Source organism: Rhipicephalus microplus, chromosome 5 (genome assembly GCF_043290135.1).
Source record: "Rhipicephalus microplus isolate Deutch F79 chromosome 5, USDA_Rmic, whole genome shotgun sequence".
Classification (NCBI taxonomy): Eukaryota; Metazoa; Arthropoda; class Arachnida; order Ixodida; family Ixodidae; genus Rhipicephalus; species Rhipicephalus microplus.
Genome location: NC_134704.1, coordinates 164,449,909 through 164,467,805, shown reverse-complemented (window position 1 = coordinate 164,467,805; position 17,897 = coordinate 164,449,909). Strand labels below are relative to the sequence as shown.

At 45.5% G+C, this 17,897-nt stretch overlaps 6 non-coding genes across 6 annotated transcripts; all 6 read left to right on the top strand.

Moving 5' to 3' along the window:
• The first annotated feature begins 3,117 nt into the window (after positions 1–3,117).
• Positions 3,118–3,189, top strand: TRNAW-CCA (transfer RNA tryptophan (anticodon CCA)). Its single transcript has one exon. It is a non-coding gene; the product is annotated as a tRNA-Trp (tRNA).
• A 1,621-nt stretch (positions 3,190–4,810) lies between these two features.
• On the top strand, positions 4,811–4,882 carry TRNAW-CCA (transfer RNA tryptophan (anticodon CCA)). Its single transcript has one exon. It is a non-coding gene; the product is annotated as a tRNA-Trp (tRNA).
• A 4,171-nt stretch (positions 4,883–9,053) lies between these two features.
• TRNAW-CCA (transfer RNA tryptophan (anticodon CCA)) lies at positions 9,054–9,125 on the top strand. The gene has a single exon. It is a non-coding gene; the product is annotated as a tRNA-Trp (tRNA).
• A 2,899-nt stretch (positions 9,126–12,024) lies between these two features.
• On the top strand, positions 12,025–12,096 carry TRNAW-CCA (transfer RNA tryptophan (anticodon CCA)). Its single transcript has one exon. It is a non-coding gene; the product is annotated as a tRNA-Trp (tRNA).
• A 2,055-nt stretch (positions 12,097–14,151) lies between these two features.
• Positions 14,152–14,223, top strand: TRNAW-CCA (transfer RNA tryptophan (anticodon CCA)). The gene has a single exon. It is a non-coding gene; the product is annotated as a tRNA-Trp (tRNA).
• Positions 14,224–16,706: 2,483 nt separating this feature from the next.
• Positions 16,707–16,778, top strand: TRNAW-CCA (transfer RNA tryptophan (anticodon CCA)). Its single transcript has one exon. It is a non-coding gene; the product is annotated as a tRNA-Trp (tRNA).
• The last annotated feature ends 1,119 nt before the right edge of the window (positions 16,779–17,897 follow it).

Here is a 17,897-nt window from a genome sequence, read left to right as displayed (position 1 = left end):
AATTCTCTTTTTTCTTATTTTCAACTATCTGTCTATCTACTTATTTGGCTGTCTACAATGACTTGTCTCTTTACCTGTGCTTCATCGACAGAAGGCCGAGCAAAACATGCTACCAAGTGTGTGCGAACGGCTGCGCTCAGTGGACTCGGTGGCGCAACTTCAGCACGTCTGACTCCAGATCAGAAGGTTGCCTGTTCTAATCACGTCCGGGTCAAATCCTCTTTTTAATATTTTTATCTATCTGTCTATCTACTTATTTGTCTGTCTGCAATGACTTGTCCCTTTACCTGTGCTTCATCGATAGAAGGCCTAGCAAAACATGCTACCACGTGTGTGCGAACAGCCACCATAAGTGGACTCGGTGGCGAACTACTAGCGCGTCCGACTCCAGATCAGAAGGTTGCGTGTTCGAGTCACGTCCGGGTCAAATTATCTTTTTATTATTTTCATCTGTCTATCTACTTATTTTTCTGTCTACAATGACTTGTCTCTTTATCTGTGCTGCATCGACAGAAGGCCGAGCAAAACATGCTACCACGTGTGTGCGAACGGCTACACTAAGTGGACTCGGTGGCGACACGGTAGCACGTCTGACTCCAGATCAGAAGGTCTCGTGTTCGAATCACGTCCGGGTCAAGTTCTCTTTTTTACTATTTTCATCTATCTGTCTATATTCTTATTTGTCTGTCTACAGTGATTCTTCTCTTTAGCTGTACTTCATCGACAGAAGGCCAGGCAAAACATGCTACCACGTGTGTGTAACGGCTACCCTAAGCGGTCTCGGTGGCGAACTGGTAGTGCGTCCGACTCCAGATCAGAAGGTTGCGTGTTCGAACCGCGTGCGGGTCAAATTCTCTTTTTATTATTTTCATCTATCTGTCTATCTACTCTTTTGTCTGTCTACAATGACTTGTCTCTTTACCTGTGCTTCACCGACAGAAGGCCATGCGAAACATGCTACCACGTGTGTGCGAACGGCTACCCTAAGCGGACTCGGTGGCGCAACTTTAGCACGTCTTACTCCAGAGCAGAAGGTTGCGTGTTCTAATCACGTCCGGGTCAAATTTTCTTTTTGATATTTTTACCTATCTGTCTATCTACTTATTTGTCTGTCTACAATAACTTGTCTCTTTACCTTTGCTTCATCGATAGAAGGCCGACCAAAACATTCTACCACGTGTGCGAACGGCAACCCTAAGCGGACTCTGTGGCGAACCGGTAGCGCGTCTGACACCAGATCAGAAAGTTGCGTGTTCGAATGACGTCCGGGTCAAATTCTCTTATTTATTATTTTCATCTGTCTATCTACTTATTTGTCTGTCTACAATGACTTCCCTCTTTACCTGTGCTTCATCGACAGAAGGCCGAGCAAAGCATGCTACTGCGTGTGTGCGAACGCCTACACTAAGTGGACTCGGTGGCGATACGATAGCACGTCTGACTCCAGATCACATGGTTGCGTGTTCGAATCACGTCTGGGTCAAATTTTCTTTTTTATTATTTTCAACTATCTGCCTATCTACTTACTTGTCCTTCTACAATGACTTGTCTCTTTACCTGTGCTTCGTCGACAGAAGGCCGTGCAAAACATGCTACCGCGTGTGTGTGAACGGCGACCCTAAACGGACTCGGTGGCGCAACGGTAGCACGTCTGACTTCATATCAGAAGGTTGCGTGTTCGAATCACGTTTGGGTCAAATTCTCTTTTTAATATTTTCATCTATCTGAATATCTACTCATTTGTCTGTCTACAATGACTTGTCCCTTTACTTGGGATTCATCGACGGAAGGCCGAGCAAAACATGCTACCACGATTGTGCGAACGCCTACACTAAGTGGACTCGGTGGCGATACGATAGCACGTCTGACTCCAGATGACATGGTTGCGTGTTCGAATCACGTCTGGGTCAAATTTTCTTTTTTATTTTTTCATCTATCTGTCTATCTACTTATTTGTCTGTCTACAATGACTTGTCTCTTTACCTGTGTTTCATCGACATAAGGCCGAGCAAAACATGCTACCGCGTGTGTGCGAACGGCTACCTTAAGTGGACTCGGTGGTGCAACTTTAGCACGTCTGACTCCAGATCAGAAGGTTGCGTGTTCTAATCACATCCGGGTCAAATTCTCTTTTTATGATTTTCATCTATCTGTTTATCTACTTATTTGTCCTTCTACAATGACTTGTCTCTTTACCTGTGCTTCGTCGACAGAAGGCCGTGCAAAACATGCTACCGCGTGTGTGTGAACGGCGACCCTAAACGGACTCGGTGGCGCAACGGTAGCACGTCTGACTTCATATCAGAAGGTTGCGTGTTCGAATCACGTTTGGGTCAAATTCTCTTTTTATTATTTTCATCTATCTGAATATCTACTTATTTGTCTGTCTACAATGACTTGTCCCTTTACTTGGGATTCATCGACGGAAGGCCGAGCAAAACATGCTACCACGATTGTGCGAACGCCTACACTAAGTGGACTCGGTGGCGATACGATAGCACGTCTGACTCCAGATGACATGATTGCGTGTTCGAATCACGTCTGGGTCAAATTTTCTTTTTTATTTTTTCATCTATCTGTCTATCTACTTATTTGTCTGTCTACAATGACTTGTCTCTTTACCTGTGCTTCGTCGACAGAAGGCCGTGCAAAACATGCTACCGCGTGTGTGTGAATGGCGACCCTAAACGGACTCGGTGGCGCAACGGTAGCACGTCTGACTTCATATCAGTAGGTTGCGTGTTCGAATCACGTTTGGGTCAAATTCTCTTTTTATTATTTTCATCTATCTGAATTGCTACTTATTTGTCTGTCTACAATGACTTGTCCCTTTACTTGGGATTCATCGACGGAAGGCCGAGCAAAACATGCTACCACGATTGTGCGAACGCCTACACTAAGTGGACTCAGTGGCGATACGATAGCACGTCTGACTCCAGATGACATGGTTGCGTGTTCGAATCACGTCTGGGTCAAATTTTCTTTTTTATTATTTTCAACTATCTGCCTATCTACTTATTTGTCTGTCTACAATGACTTGCCTCTTTACTTGTGCTTCATCGACAGAAGGCCGAGCAAAACATGCTACCGCGTTTGTGCGAACGGCTGCCCTAAGCGGTCTCGGTGGCGCAACGGTAGCGCGTCTGACTCCAGATCAGAAGGTTGCGTGTTCGAATCACGTCTGGGTCAAATTCTCTTTTTTCTTATTTTCAACTATCTGTCTATCTACTTATTTCTCTGTCTACAATGACTTGTCCCTTTACCTGTGCTTCATCGACACAAGGCCGAGCAAAACATGCTACCGCGTGTGTGAAAACGGCTACACTAAGTGGACTCGGTGGCGACACGGTAGCACGTCTGACTTCATATATGAAGGTTGCGTGTTCGAATAACGTCCGGGTCAAGTTTTCTTTTTTATTATTTTCATCTATCTGTCTATCTACTTATTTGTCTGTCTACAATGACTTGTCTCTTCACCTGTGCTTCATCGATAGAAGGCCGAGCAAAACATGCTACCACGTGTGTGCGAACAGCCACCCTAAGCGGACTCGGTGGCGAACTAGTAGCGCGTCCGACTCCAGATCAGAAGGTTGCGTGTTTGAGTCACGTCCGGGTCAAATTATATTTTTAATATTTTCATCTATTTACTTATTTGTCTGTCTACAATGACTCGTCTCTTTATCTGTGCTGCATTGACAGAAGGCCGAGCAAAACATGCTACCACGTGTGTGCGAACGGCTACACTAAGTGGACTCGGTGGCGACACGGTAGCACTACTGACTCCAGATCAGAAGGTCTCGTGTTCGAATCACGTCCGGGTCAAGTTCTCTTTTTTACTATTTTCATCTATCTGTCTATCTACTTATTTGTCTGTCTACAGTGACTCTTCTCTTTAGCTGTGCTTCATCGACAGAAGGCCAGGCAAAACATGCTACCACGTGTGTGTAACGGCTACCCTAAGCGGTCTCGGTGGCGAACTGGTAGTGCGTCCGACTCCAGATCAGAAGGTTGCGTGTTCGAACCGCGTGCGGGTCAAATTCTCTTTTTATTATTTTCATCTATCTGTCTATCTACTCTTTTGTCTGTCTACAATGACTTGTCTCTTTACCTGTGCTTCACCGACAGAAGGCCATGCGAAACATGCTACCACGTGTGTGCGAACGGCTACCCTAAGCGGACTCGGTGGCGCAACTTTAGCACGTCTTACTCCAGATCAGAAGGTTGCGTGTTCTAATCACGTCCGGGTCAAATTTTCTTTTTGATATTTTTATCTATCTGTCTATCTACTTATTTGTCTGTCTACAATAACTTGTCTCTTTACCTTTGCTTCATCGATAGAAGGCCGACCAAAACATTCTACCACGTGTGCGAACGGCAACCCTAAGCGGACTCTGTGGCGAACCGGTAGCGCGTCTGACACCAGATCAGAAAGTTGCGTGTTCGAATGATGTCCGGGTCAAATTCTCTTTTTTATTATTTTCATCTGTCTGTCTACTCATTTGTCTGTCTACAATGACTTGTCTCTTTACCTCTGCTTCATCGACAGAAGGCCGAGCAAAACATGCTACCGCGTGTGTGCGAACGCCCACACTAAGTGGACTCGGTGGCGATACGGTAGCACGTCTGACTCCAGATCACAAGGTTGCGTGTTCGAATCACGTCTTGGTCTGATTCTCTTTTTAATATTTTCATCTATCTGAATATCTACTCATTTGTCTGTCTACAATGACTTGTCCCTTTACTTGGGATTCATCGATGGAAGGCCGAGCAAAACATGCTTCCACGATTGTGCGAACGGCTGCCCTAAGCGGTCTCGGTGGCGCAACGGTAGCGCGTCTGACTCCAGATCAGAAGGTTGCGTGTTCGGATCACGTCTGGGTCAAATTCTCTTTTTTCTTATTTTCAACTATCTGTCTATCTACTTATTTGGCTGTCTACAATGACTTGTCTCTTTACCTGTGCTTCATCGACAGAAGGCCGAGCAAAACATGCTACAACGTGTGTGCGAACGGCTACCCTAAGCGGACTCGGTGGTGCACCTTTAGCGCGTCATACTCCAGATCAGAAGGTTGCGTGTTCGAGCCATGTGCGGCTCAAATTCTCTTTTTTGTTATTTTTATCTGTCTATCTACCCATTTCTTATTCTACAATGACTGGTCTCTTTACCTTTTCTTCATCGACAGAAGGCCGAGCAAAACATGCTACCAAGTGTGTGCGAACGGCAGCGCTCAGTGGAGTCGGTGGCGCAACTTCAGCACGTCTGACTCCAGATCAGAAGGTTGCGTGTTCTAATCACGTCCGGGTCAAATTCTCTTTTTAATATTTTTATCTATCTGTCTATCTACTTATTTGTCTGTCTGCAATGACTTGTCCCTTTACCTGTGCTTCATCGATAGAAGGCCTAGCAAAACGTGCTACCACGTGTGTGCGAACACCCACCATAAGCGTACTCGGTGGCGAACTAGTAGCGCGTCCGACTCCAGATCAGAAGGTTGCGTGTTCGAGTCACGTCCGGGTCAAATTATCTTTTTATTATTTTCATCTGTCTATCTACTTATTTTTCTGTCTACAATGACTCGTCTCTTTATCTGTGCTTCATCGACAGAAGGCCGAGCAAAACATGCTACCAAGTGTGTGCGAACGGCAGCGCTCAGTGGAGTCGGTGGCGCAACTTCAGCACGTCTGACTCCAGATCAGAAGGTTGCGTGTTCTAATCACGTCCGGGTCAAATTCTCTTTTTAATATTTTTATCTATCTGTCTATCTACTTATTTGTCTGTCTGCAATGACTTGTCCCTTTACCTGTGCTTCATCGATAGAAGGCCTAGCAAAACATGCTACCACGTGTGTGCGAACAGCCACCATAAGCGTACTCGGTGGCGAACTAGTAGCGCGTCCGACTCCAGATCAGAAGGTTGCGTGTTCGAGTCACGTCCGGGTCAAATTATCTTTTTATTATTTTCATCTGTCTATCTACTTATTTTTCTGTCTACAATGACTCGTCTCTTTATCTGTGCTTCATCGACAGAAGGCCGAGCAAAACATGCTACCACGTGTGTGCGAACGGCTACACTAAGTGGACTCGGTGGCGACACGGTAGCACGTCTGACTCTAGATCAGAAGGTCTCGTGTTCGAATCACGTCCGGGTCAAGTTCTCTTTTTTACTATTTTCATCTATCTGTCTATATTCTTATTTGTCTGTCTACAGTGATTCTTCTCTTTAGCTGTGCTTCATCGACAGAAGGCCAGGCAAAACATGCTACCACGTGTGTGTAACGGCTACCCTAAGCGGTCTCGGTGGCGAACTGGTAGTGCGTCCGACTCCAGATCAGAAGGTTGCGTGTTCGAACCGCGTGCGGGTCAAATTCTCTTTTTATTATTTTCATCTATCTGTCTATCTACTCTTTTGTCTGTCTACAATGACTTGTCTCTTTACCTGTGCTTCACCGACAGAAGGCCATGCGAAACATGCTACCACGTGTGTGCGAACGGCTACCCTAAGCGGACTCGGTGGCGCAACTTTAGCACGTCTTACTCCAGATCAGAAGGTTGCGTGTTCTAATCACGTCCAGGTCAAATTTTCTTTTTGATATTTTTATCTATCTGTCTATCTACTTATTTGTCTGTCTACAATAACTTGTCTCTTTACCTTTGCTTCATCGATAGAAGGCCGACCAAAACATTCTACCACGTGTGCGAACGGCAACCCTAAGCGGACTCTGTGGCGAACCGGTAGCGCGTCTGACACCAGATCAGAAAGTTGCGTGTTCGATTGATGTCCGGGTCAAATTCTCTTTTTTATTATTTTCATCTGTCTGTCTACTCATTTGTCTGTCTACAATCACTTGTCTCTTTACCTCTGCTTCATCGACAGAAGGCCGAGCAAAACATGCTACCACGTGTGTGCGAACGCCCACACTAAGTGGACTCGGTGGCGATACGGTAGCACGTCTGACTCCAGACCACATGGTTGCGTGTTCGAATCACGTCTTGGTCTGATTCTCTGTTTTATTATTTTCAACTATCTGTCTATCTATTTATTTGTCTGTCTACAATGACTTTTCTCTTTACCTGTGTTTCATCGACAGAAGGCGGAGCAAAACATGCTACCGCGTGTGTGCGAACGACTACCTTAAGCGGACTCGGTGGTGCAACTTTAGCACGTCTGACTCCAGATCAGAAGGTTGCGTGTTCGAATCACGTCCGTGTTAAGTTCTCTTTTTTATTATTTTCATCTATCTGTCTATCTGCTCTTTGGTCTGTCTACAATGACTTGTTTTTTACCTTTGCTTCATCGACAGAAGGCCGAGCAAAACATGCTTCCGCGTGTGTGCGAACGGCTACCCTAAGCGGACTCTGTGGCGAACCGGTAGCGCGTCTGACACCAGATCAGAAAGTTGCGTGTTCGAATGACGTCCGGGTCAAATTCTCCTTTTTATTATTTTCATCTGTCTATCTACTTATTTGTCTGTCTACAATGACTTCCCTCTTTACCTGTGCTTCATCGACAGAAGGCCGAGCAAAGCATGCTACTGCGTGTGTGCGAACGCCTACACTAAGTGGACTCGGTGGCGATACGATAGCACGTCTGACTCCAGATCACATGGTTGCGTGTTCGAATCACGTCTGGGTCAAATTTTCTTTTTTATTATTTTCAACTATCTGCCTATCTACTTATTTGTCTGTCTACAATGACTTGCCTCTTTACCTGTGTTTCATCGACAGAAGGCCGAGCAAAACATGCTACCGCGTGTGTGCGAACGGCTACCTTAAGTGGACTCGGTGGTGCAACTTTAGCACGTCTGACTCCAGATCAGAAGGTTGCGTGTTCTAATCACATCCGGGTCAAATTCTCTTTTTATGATTTTCACCTATCTGTTTATCTACTTACTTGTCCTTCTACAATGACTTGTCTCTTTACCTGTGCTTCGTCGACAGAAGGCCGTGCAAAACATGCTACCGCGTGTGTGTGAACGGCGACCCTAAACGGACTCGGTGGCGCAACGGTAGCACGTCTGACTTCATATCAGAAGGTTGCGTGTTCGAATCACGTTTGGGTCAAATTCTCTTTTTAATATTTTCATCTATCTGAATATCTACTCATTTGTCTGTCTACAATGACTTGTCCCTTTACTTGGGATTCATCGACGGAAGGCCGAGCAAAACATGCTACCACGATTGTGCGAACGCCTACACTAAGTGGACTCGGTGGCGATACGATAGCACGTCTGACTCCAGATGACATGGTTGCGTGTTCGAATCACGTCTGGGTCAAATTTTCTTTTTTATTTTTTCATCTATCTGTCTATCTACTTATTTGTCTGTCTACATTGACTTGTCTCTTTACCTGTGCTTCATCGACAGGAGGCCGAACAAAACATGCTACCGCATGTGTGCGAAGGGCTACACTATAAACGGACTCAGTGGTGCAACGGTACCACGGCTGACTCCAGATCAGGAGGATGTGTGTTCGAATCACGTCCGGGTCAAATTCTCTTTTTAATATTTTCATCTATCTGTCTATCTACTCTTTTGTCTGTCTACAATGACTTGTCTCTTTACCTGATATTCATCGACAGAAGGCCGAGAAAAACATGCTACCACGCGTGTACGAACGGCTACACTAAGCGGACTCTAAGGCGAACCGGTAGCGCGTCCGACACCAGATAAGAAAGTTGCGTGTTCGAATGACGTCCGGATCAAATTCTCTTTTTTATTAGTTTCATCTGTCTATCTACTTATTTGTCTGTCTACAATGACTTGTCTCTTTACTTGTGTTTCATCGACAGAAGGCCGATCAAAACATGCTACCGCGTGTGTGCGAACGGCTACCTTAAGCAGACTCGGTGGTGCAACTTTAGCACGTCTTACTCCAGATCAGAAGGTTGCCTGTTCTAATCACGTCCGGGTCAAATTCTCTTTTTATGATTTTCATCTATCTGTTTATTATACTTATTTGTCCTTCTACAATGACTTGTCATTTAACTGTGCTTCGTCGACAGAAGGCCGTGCACAACATGCTACAGCGTATGTGCGAACGGCGGCCCTAAACGGACTCGGTGGCGCAACGGTAGCGCGTCTGACTCCAGATCAGAAGGTTGCGTGTTCGAATCACGTCCGGGTAAAATTATTCTTTTTAATATATACATCTATTTGTCTATCTACTTATTTCTCTGTCTACAATGACTTGTCCCTTTACCTGTGCTTCATCGACACAAGGCCGAGCAAAACATGCTACCGCGTGTGTGAAAACGGCTACACTAAGTGGACTCGGTGGCGACACGGTAGCACGTCTGACTTCATATATGAAGGTTGCGTGTTCGAATAACGTCCGGGTCAAGTTTTCTTTTTTATTATTTTCATCTATCTGTCTATCTACTTATTTGTCTGTCTACAATGACTTGTCTCTTCACCTGTGCTTCATCGATAGAAGGCCGAGCAAAACATGCTACCACGTGTGTGCGAACAGCCACCCTAAGCGGACTCGGTGGCGAACTAGTAGCGCGTCCGACTCCAGATCAGAAGGTTGCGTGTTTGAGTCACGTCCGGGTCAAATTATATTTTTAATATTTTCATCTATTTACTTATTTGTCTGTCTACAATGACTCGTCTCTTTATCTGTGCTGCATTGACAGAAGGCCGAGCAAAACATGCTACCACGTGTGTGCGAACGGCTACACTAAGTGGACTCGGTGGCGACACGGTAGCACTACTGACTCCAGATCAGAAGGTCTCGTGTTCGAATCACGTCCGGGTCAAGTTCTCTTTTTTACTATTTTCATCTATCTGTCTATCTACTTATTTGTCTGTCTACAGTGACTCTTCTCTTTAGCTGTGCTTCATCGACAGAAGGCCAGGCAAAACATGCTACCACGTGTGTGTAACGGCTACCCTAAGCGGTCTCGGTGGCGAACTGGTAGTGCGTCCGACTCCAGGTCAGAAGGTTGCGTGTTCGAACCGCGTGCGGGTCAAATTCTCTTTTTATTATTTTCATCTATCTGTCTATCTACTCTTTTGTCTGTCTACAATGACTTGTCTCTTTACCTGTGCTTCACCGACAGAAGGCCATGCGAAACATGCTACCACGTGTGTGCGAACGGCTACCCTAAGCGGACTCGGTGGCGCAACTTTAGCACGTCTTACTCCAGATCAGAAGGTTGCGTGTTCTAATCACGTCCGGGTCAAATTTTCTTTTTGATATTTTTATCTATCTGTCTATCTACTTATTTGTCTGTCTACAATAACTTGTCTCTTTACCTTTGCTTCATCGATAGAAGGCCGACCAAAACATTCTACCACGTGTGCGAACGGCAACCCTAAGCGGACTCTGTGGCGAACCGGTAGCGCGTCTGACACCAGATCAGAAAGTTGCGTGTTCGAATGATGTCCGGGTCAAATTCTCTTTTTTATTATTTTCATCTGTCTGTCTACTCATTTGTCTGTCTACAATGACTCGTCTCTTTATCTGTGCTGCATTGACAGAAGGCCGAGCAAAACATGCTACCGCGTGTGTGCGAACGCCCACACTAAGTGGACTCGGTGGCGATACGGTAGCACGTCTGACTCCAGATCACAAGGTTGCGTGTTCGAATCACGTCTTGGTCTGATTCTCTGTTTTATTATTTTCAACTATCTGTCTATCTACTTATTTGTCTGTCTACAATGACTTTTCTCTTTACCTGTGTTTCATCGACAGAAGGCGGAGCAAAACATGCTACCGCGTGTGTGCGAACGACTACCTTAAGCGGTCTCGGTGGCGAACTGGTAGTGCGTCCGACTCCAGATCAGAAGGTTGCGTGTTCGAACCGCGTGCGGGTCAAATTCTCTTTTTATTATTTTCATCTATCTGTCTATCTACTCTTTTGTCTGTCTACAATGACTTGTCTCTTTACCTGTGCTTCACCGATAGAAGGCCATGCGAAACATGCTACCACGTGTGTGCGAACGGCTACCCTAAGCGGACTCGGTGGCGCAACTTTAGCACGTCTGACTTCATATCAGAAGGTTGCGTGTTCGAATCACGTTTGGGTCAAATTCTCTTTTTAATATTTTCATCTATCTGAATATCTACTCATTTGTCTGTCTACAATGACTTGTCCGTTTACTTGGGATTCATCGACGGAAGGCCGAGCAAAACATGCTACCACGATTGTGCGAACGCCTACACTAAGTGGACTCGGTGGCGATACGATAGCACGTCTGACTCCAGATGACATGGTTGCGTGTTCGAATCACGTCTGGGCCAAATTTTCTTTTTTATTTTTTCATCTATCTGTCTATCTACTTATTTGTCTGTCTACATTGACTTGTCTCTTTACCTGTGCTTCATCGACAGGAGGCCGAACAAAACATGCTACCGCATGTGTGCGAAGGGCTACACTATAAACGGACTCAGTGGTGCAACGGTACCACGGCTGACTCCAGATCAGGAGGATGTGTGTTCGAATCACGTCCGGGTCAAATTCTCTTTTTAATATTTTCATCTATCTGTCTATCTACTCTTTTGTCTGTCTACAATGAATTGTCTCTTTACCTGATATTCATCGACAGAAGGCCGAGAAAAACATGCCACCACGCGTGTACGAACGGCTACACTAAGCGGACTCTAAGGCGAACCGGTAGCGCGTCCGACACCAGATAAGAAAGTTGCGTGTTCGAATGACGTCCGGATCAAATTCTCTTTTTTATTAGTTTCATCTGTCTATCTACTTATTTGTCTGTCTACAATGACTTGTCTCTTTACCTGTGTTTCATCGACAGAAGGCCGATCAAAACATGCTACCGCGTGTGTGCGAACGGCTACCTTAAGCAGACTCGGTGGTGCAACTTTAGCACGTCTTACTCCAGATCAGAAGGTTGCCTGTTCTAATCACGTCCGGGTCAAATTCTCTTTTTATGATTTTCATCTATCTGTTTATTATACTTATTTGTCCTTCTACAATCACTTGTCATTTAACTGTGCTTCGTCGACAGAAGGCCGTGCACAACATGCTACAGCGTATGTGCGAACGGCGGCCCTAAACGGACTCGGTGGCGCAACGGTAGCGCGTCTGACTCCAGATCAGAAGGTTGCGTGTTCGAATCACGTCCGGGTAAAATTATTCTTTTTAATATATACATCTATTTGTCTATCTACTTATTTGTCTGTCTACAATGACTTGTCCCTTTACCTGTGCTTCATCGACACAAGGCCGAGCAAAACATGCTACCGCGTGTGTGAAAACGGCTACACTAAGTGGACTCGGTGGCGACACCGTAGCACGTCTGACTTCATATATGAAGGTTGCGTGTTCGAATAACGTCCGGGTCAAGTTTTCTGTTTTATTATTTTCATCTATCTGTCTATCTACTTATTTGTCTGTCTACAATGACTTGTCTCTTCACCTGTGCTTCATCGATAGAAGGCCGAGCAAAACATGCTACCACGTGTGTGCGAACAGCCACCCTAAGCGGACTCGGTGGCGAACTAGTAGCGCGTCCGACTCCAGATCAGAAGGTTGCGTGTTTGAGTCACGTCCGGGTCAAATTATCTTTTTAATATTTTCATCTATTTACTTATTTGTCTGTCTACAATGACTCGTCTCTTTATCTGTGCTGCATCGACAGAAGGCCGAGCAAAACATGCTACCACGTGTGTGCGAACGGCTACACTAAGTGGACTCGGTGGCGACACGGTAGCACTACTGACTCCAGATCAGAAGGTCTCGTGTTCGAATCACGTCCGGGTCAAGTTCTCTTTTTTACTATTTTCATCTATCTGTCTATCTACTTATTTGTCTGTCTACAGTGACTCTTCTCTTTAGCTGTGCTTCATCGACAGAAGGCCAGGCAAAACATGCTACCACGTGTGTGTAACGGCTACCCTAAGCGGACTCGGTGGCGACCTGGTAGCGCGTCCGACTCCAGATCAGAAGGTTGCGTGTTCGAACCGCGTGCGGGTCAAATTCTCTTTTTTATTATTTTCATCTATCTGTCTATCTACTCTTTTGTCTGTCTACAATAACTTGTCTCTTTACCTCTGCTTCATCGACAGAAGGCCGAGCAAAACATGCTACCGCGTGTGTGCGAACGCCCACAATAAGTGGACTCGGTGGCGATACGGTAGCACGTCTGACTCCAGATCACATGGTTGCGTGTTCGAATCACGTCTTGGTCAAATTCTCTGTTTTATTATTTTCAACTATCTGTCTATCTACTTATTTGTCTGTCTACAATGACTTGTCTCTTTACCTGTGTTTCAACGACAGAAGGCGGAGCAAAACATGCTACCGCGTGTGTGCGAACGACTACCTTAAGCGAACTCGGTGGTGCAACTTTAGCACGTCTGACTCCAGATCAGAAGGTTGCGTGTTCGAATCACGTCCGTGTTAAGTTCTCTTTTTTATTATTTTCATCTATCTGTCTATCTACTCTTTGGTCTGTCTACAATGACTTGTCTCTTTACCTTTGCTTCATCGACAGAAGGCCGAGCAAAACATGCTTCCGCGTGTGTGCGAACGGCTACCCTAAGCGGACTCTGTGGCGAACCGGTAGCGCGTCTGACACCAGATCAGAAAGTTGCGTGTTCGAATGACGTCCGGGTCAAATTCTCTTCTTTGTTATTTTCATCTGTCTATCTACTTATTTGTCTGTCTACAATGACTTGCCTCTTTACCTGTGCTTCATCGACAGAAGGCCAAGCAAAGCATGCTACTGCGTGTGTGCGAACGCCTACACTAAGTGGACTCGGTGGCGATACGATAGCACGTCTGACTCCAGATCACATGGTTGCGTGTTCGAATCACGTCTGGGTCAAGTTTTCTTATTTATTATTTTCATCTATCTGTCTATCTACTTATTTGTCGGTCTACAATCACTTGTCTCTTTACTTGTGCTTCATCGACAGAAGGCCGAGCAAAACATGCTACCGCGTTTGTGCGAAGGGCAACCCTACAAGCGGACTTGGTGGCGCAACGGTAACACGTCTCACTCCAGATCAGAAGGTTGTGTGTTCGAATCACGTTTGGGTCAAATTCTCTTTTTATTATTTTCATCTATCTGAATATCTACTTATTTGTCTGTCTACAATGACTTGTCCCTTTACTTGGGATTCATCGACGGAAGGCCGAGCAAAACATGCTACCACGATTGTGCGAACGGCTGCCCTAAGCGGACTCGGTGGCGCAACGGTAGCGCGTCTGACTCCAGATCAGAAGGTTGCGTGTTCGAATCACGTCTGGGTCAAAATCTCTTTTTTCTTATTTTCAACTATCTGTCTATCTACTAATTTGTCTGTCTACAATGACTTGTCTCTTTACCTGTGATTCATCGACAGAAGGCCGAGCAAAACATGCTACCACGTGTGTGCGAACGGCTACCCTAAGCGGACTCGGTGGTGCAACTTTAGCGCGTCATACTCCAGATCAGAAGGTTGCGTGTTCGAGCCATGTGCGGCTCAAATTCTCTTTTTTGTTATTTTTATCTGTCTATCTACCCATTTCTTATTCTACAATGACTGGTCTCTTTACCTTTTCTTCATCGACAGAAGGCTGAGCAAAATATGCTACCAAGTGTGTGCGAACGGCTGCGCTCAGTGGACTCGGTGGCGCAACTTCCGCACGTCTGACTCCAGATCAGAAGGTTGCGTGTTCTAATCACGTCCGGGTCAAATTCTCTTTTTAATATTTTCATGTATCTGTCTATCTACTTATTTGTCTGTCTGCAATGACTTGTCCCTTTACCTGTGCTTCATCGACAGAAGGCCGAGCAAAACATGCTACCGCGTGTGTGCGAACGGCTACCCTAAGCGGACTCGGTGGAGCAACTTTAGCACGTCTGACTCCAAATCAGAAGGTTGCGTGTTCTAATCACGTCCGTGTCAAATTCTCTTTTTATTATTTTCATCTATCTGTCTATCTACTTATTTGTGCTTCTACAATGACTTGTTCTTTACCTGTGCTTCGTCGACAGAAGGCCGTGCAAAACCTGCTACCGCATGTGTGCGAACGGCCACCCTAAATGGTATCGGTGGCGCAACGGTAGCCCGTCTGACTCCAGATCAGAAGGTTGCGTGTTCGAATCACGTTCGGGCCGAATTCTCTTTTTATTATTTTTATCTATCTGTCAATCTACTCATTTGTCTGTCTACAATGACTTGTCTCTTTACCTGTGCTGCATCGACAGAAGGACGAACAAAACATGCTACCACGTGAGGGCGAACGGCTACACTAAGTGGACTCGGTGGCGACACGGTAGCACGTCTGACTCCAGATCAGAAGGTTACGGGTTCGAATCACGTCCGGGTTAAGTTCCCTTTTTTACTATTTTCATTATCTGTCTATCTACTTATTTGTCTGTCTACAATGACTCTTCTCTTTAGCTGTGCTTCACCGACAGAAGGCCGAGCAAAACATGCTACCACGTGTGTGCGAACGTCTACCCTAAACGGATGTGGTGGCGGCACGGTAGCACGTCTGACTCCAGATCAGAAGGTTGCGAGTTCGAATCACGTTCGGGTCAAATTTTCTTTTTTATTATTTTCATCTATCTGTTTATCTACCTATTTGTCTGTCTACTTTGACTTGTCTCTTTACCTGTGCTTCATCGACTCAAGGCCGAGCAAAACATGCTACCGCGTGTGTGCGAACGGCTAGACTAAGTGGACTCGGTGGCGACACGGTAGCTTGTCTGACTCCAGATCAGAAGGTTGCGTGTTCGAATCACGTCCGGGTCAAGTTATCTTTTTTATTTTTTTCTTCTATCTGTCTATCTACTTATTTGTCTGTCTACATTGACTTGTCTCTTTACCTGTGCTTCATCGACAGGAGGCCGAACAAAAGATGCTACCGCGTGTGTGCGAAGGGCCACCCTATAAACGGACTCAGTGGTGCAACGGTACAACGCCTGACTCCAGATCAGAAGGTTGTGTGTTAGAATCACGTCCGGATCAAATTCTCTTTTTTATTATTTTCATCTGTCTATCTACTTAATTTTCTGTATAAATTGACTTGTCTCTTTACCTCTGTTTCATCGACAGAAGGCCGAGCAAAACATGCTACCGCGTGTGTGCGAATGGCTACCTTAAGCAGACTCGGTAGTGCAACTTTAGCACATCTGACTCCAGATCAGAAGGTTGCGTGTTCTAATCACGTCCGGGTCAAATTTTCTTTTTAAGATTTTCATCTATCTGTTTATCTACCTATTTGTCCTTCTACAATGACTTGTCATTTAACTGCGCATCGTCGACAGAAGGCCGTGCACAACATGCTACAGCGTATGTGCGAACGGTGACCCTAAACGGACTCGGTGGCGCAACGGTAGCGCGTCTGACTCCAGAGCAGAAGGTTGCGTGCTCGAATCACGTCCGGGTAAAATTCTCTTTTTTAATATATACATCTATCTGTCTATCTACTTATTTGTCTGTCTACAATGACTTGTCCCTTTACCTGTGCTTCATCGACACCAGGCCGATCAAAACATGCTACTGCGTGTGTGAAAACGGCTACACTAAGTGGACTCGGTGGCGACACGGTAGCACGTCTGACTCCATATCAGAAGGTTCCGTGTTTGAATCACGTCCGGGTGAAGTTCTCTTTTTTATTATTTTCATGTATCTGAATATCTACCTATTTGTCTGTCTACAATTACTTGTCCCTTTATTTGGGATTCATCGACACAAGGCCGAGCAAAACATGCTACCACGTTTGTGCGAACGGCTACCCTAAGCGGACTCGGTGGCGCAACGGTAGCGCGTCTGACTCCAGATCAGAAGGTCGCGTGTTCGAATCACGTCTGGGTCAAAGTCTCTTTTTCATTATTTTCAACTATCTGTCTATCTACTAATTTGTCATTCTACAATGACTTGTCTCTTTACCTGTGCTTCATCGACAGAAGGCCGAGCAAAACATGCTACGGCGTGTGTGCGAACGGCTACACTAAGTGGACTTGATGGCGAAACGGTAGCACGTCTGACTCCAGATCAGAAGTTCGCGTGTTCGAATCACGTCCGTTTTAAGTTCTTTTTTTATTATTTTCATCTATCTGTCTATCTACTTATTTGTCTGTCTACAATGACTTGTCTCTTTACCTGTGCTTCATCGACAGAAGGCCGAGCAAAACATGCTACCGCATGTGTGCGAAGGGCTACCCTATAGGCGGACTCGGTTGCGCAACGGTACCACGTCTGACTCCAGATGAGAAGGATGCGCGTTCGAATCACGTCTGGGTCAAATTCTCTTTTTTGTTGTTTTTATCTTTCTATCTACTTATTTGTCATTCTACAATGACTTGTCTCTTTACCTGTGCTTCATCGACAGAAGGCCGAGCAAAACATGCTACCACGTGTGTGCGAACGGCTACCCTAAGTGGACTTGATGACGACACGGTAGCACGTCTGACGTTAGATCAGGAGGTTGCGTGTTCGAATCACGTCCGGGTCAAATTTTCTTTTTTTATTATTTTCATCTATCTGTCTATCTACTTATTTGTCCGTCTACAATGACTTGTCTCTTCACCTGTGCTTCATCGATAGGAGGCCGAGCAAAACATGCTACCGCGTGTTTGCGAACAGCCGCCCTAAGCGGACTCGGTGGCGAACTGGTAGCGCGTCCGAATCCAGATCAGAAGGTTGCGTGTTCGAGTCACGCCCGGGTCAAATTATCTTTTTTAATATTTTCATCTATCTGTCTATCTACTCTTTGGTCTGTCTACAATGACTTGTCTCTTTACCTTTGCTTCATCGACAGAAGGCCGAGCAAAACATGCTTCCGCGTGTGTGCGAACGGCTACCCTAAGCGGACACTGTGGCGAACCGGTAGCGTGTCTGACACCAGATGAGAAAGTTGCGTGTTCAAATGACGTCCAGGTCAAATTCTCTTTTTTATTATTTTCATCTGTCTATCTACTTATTTGTCTGTCTA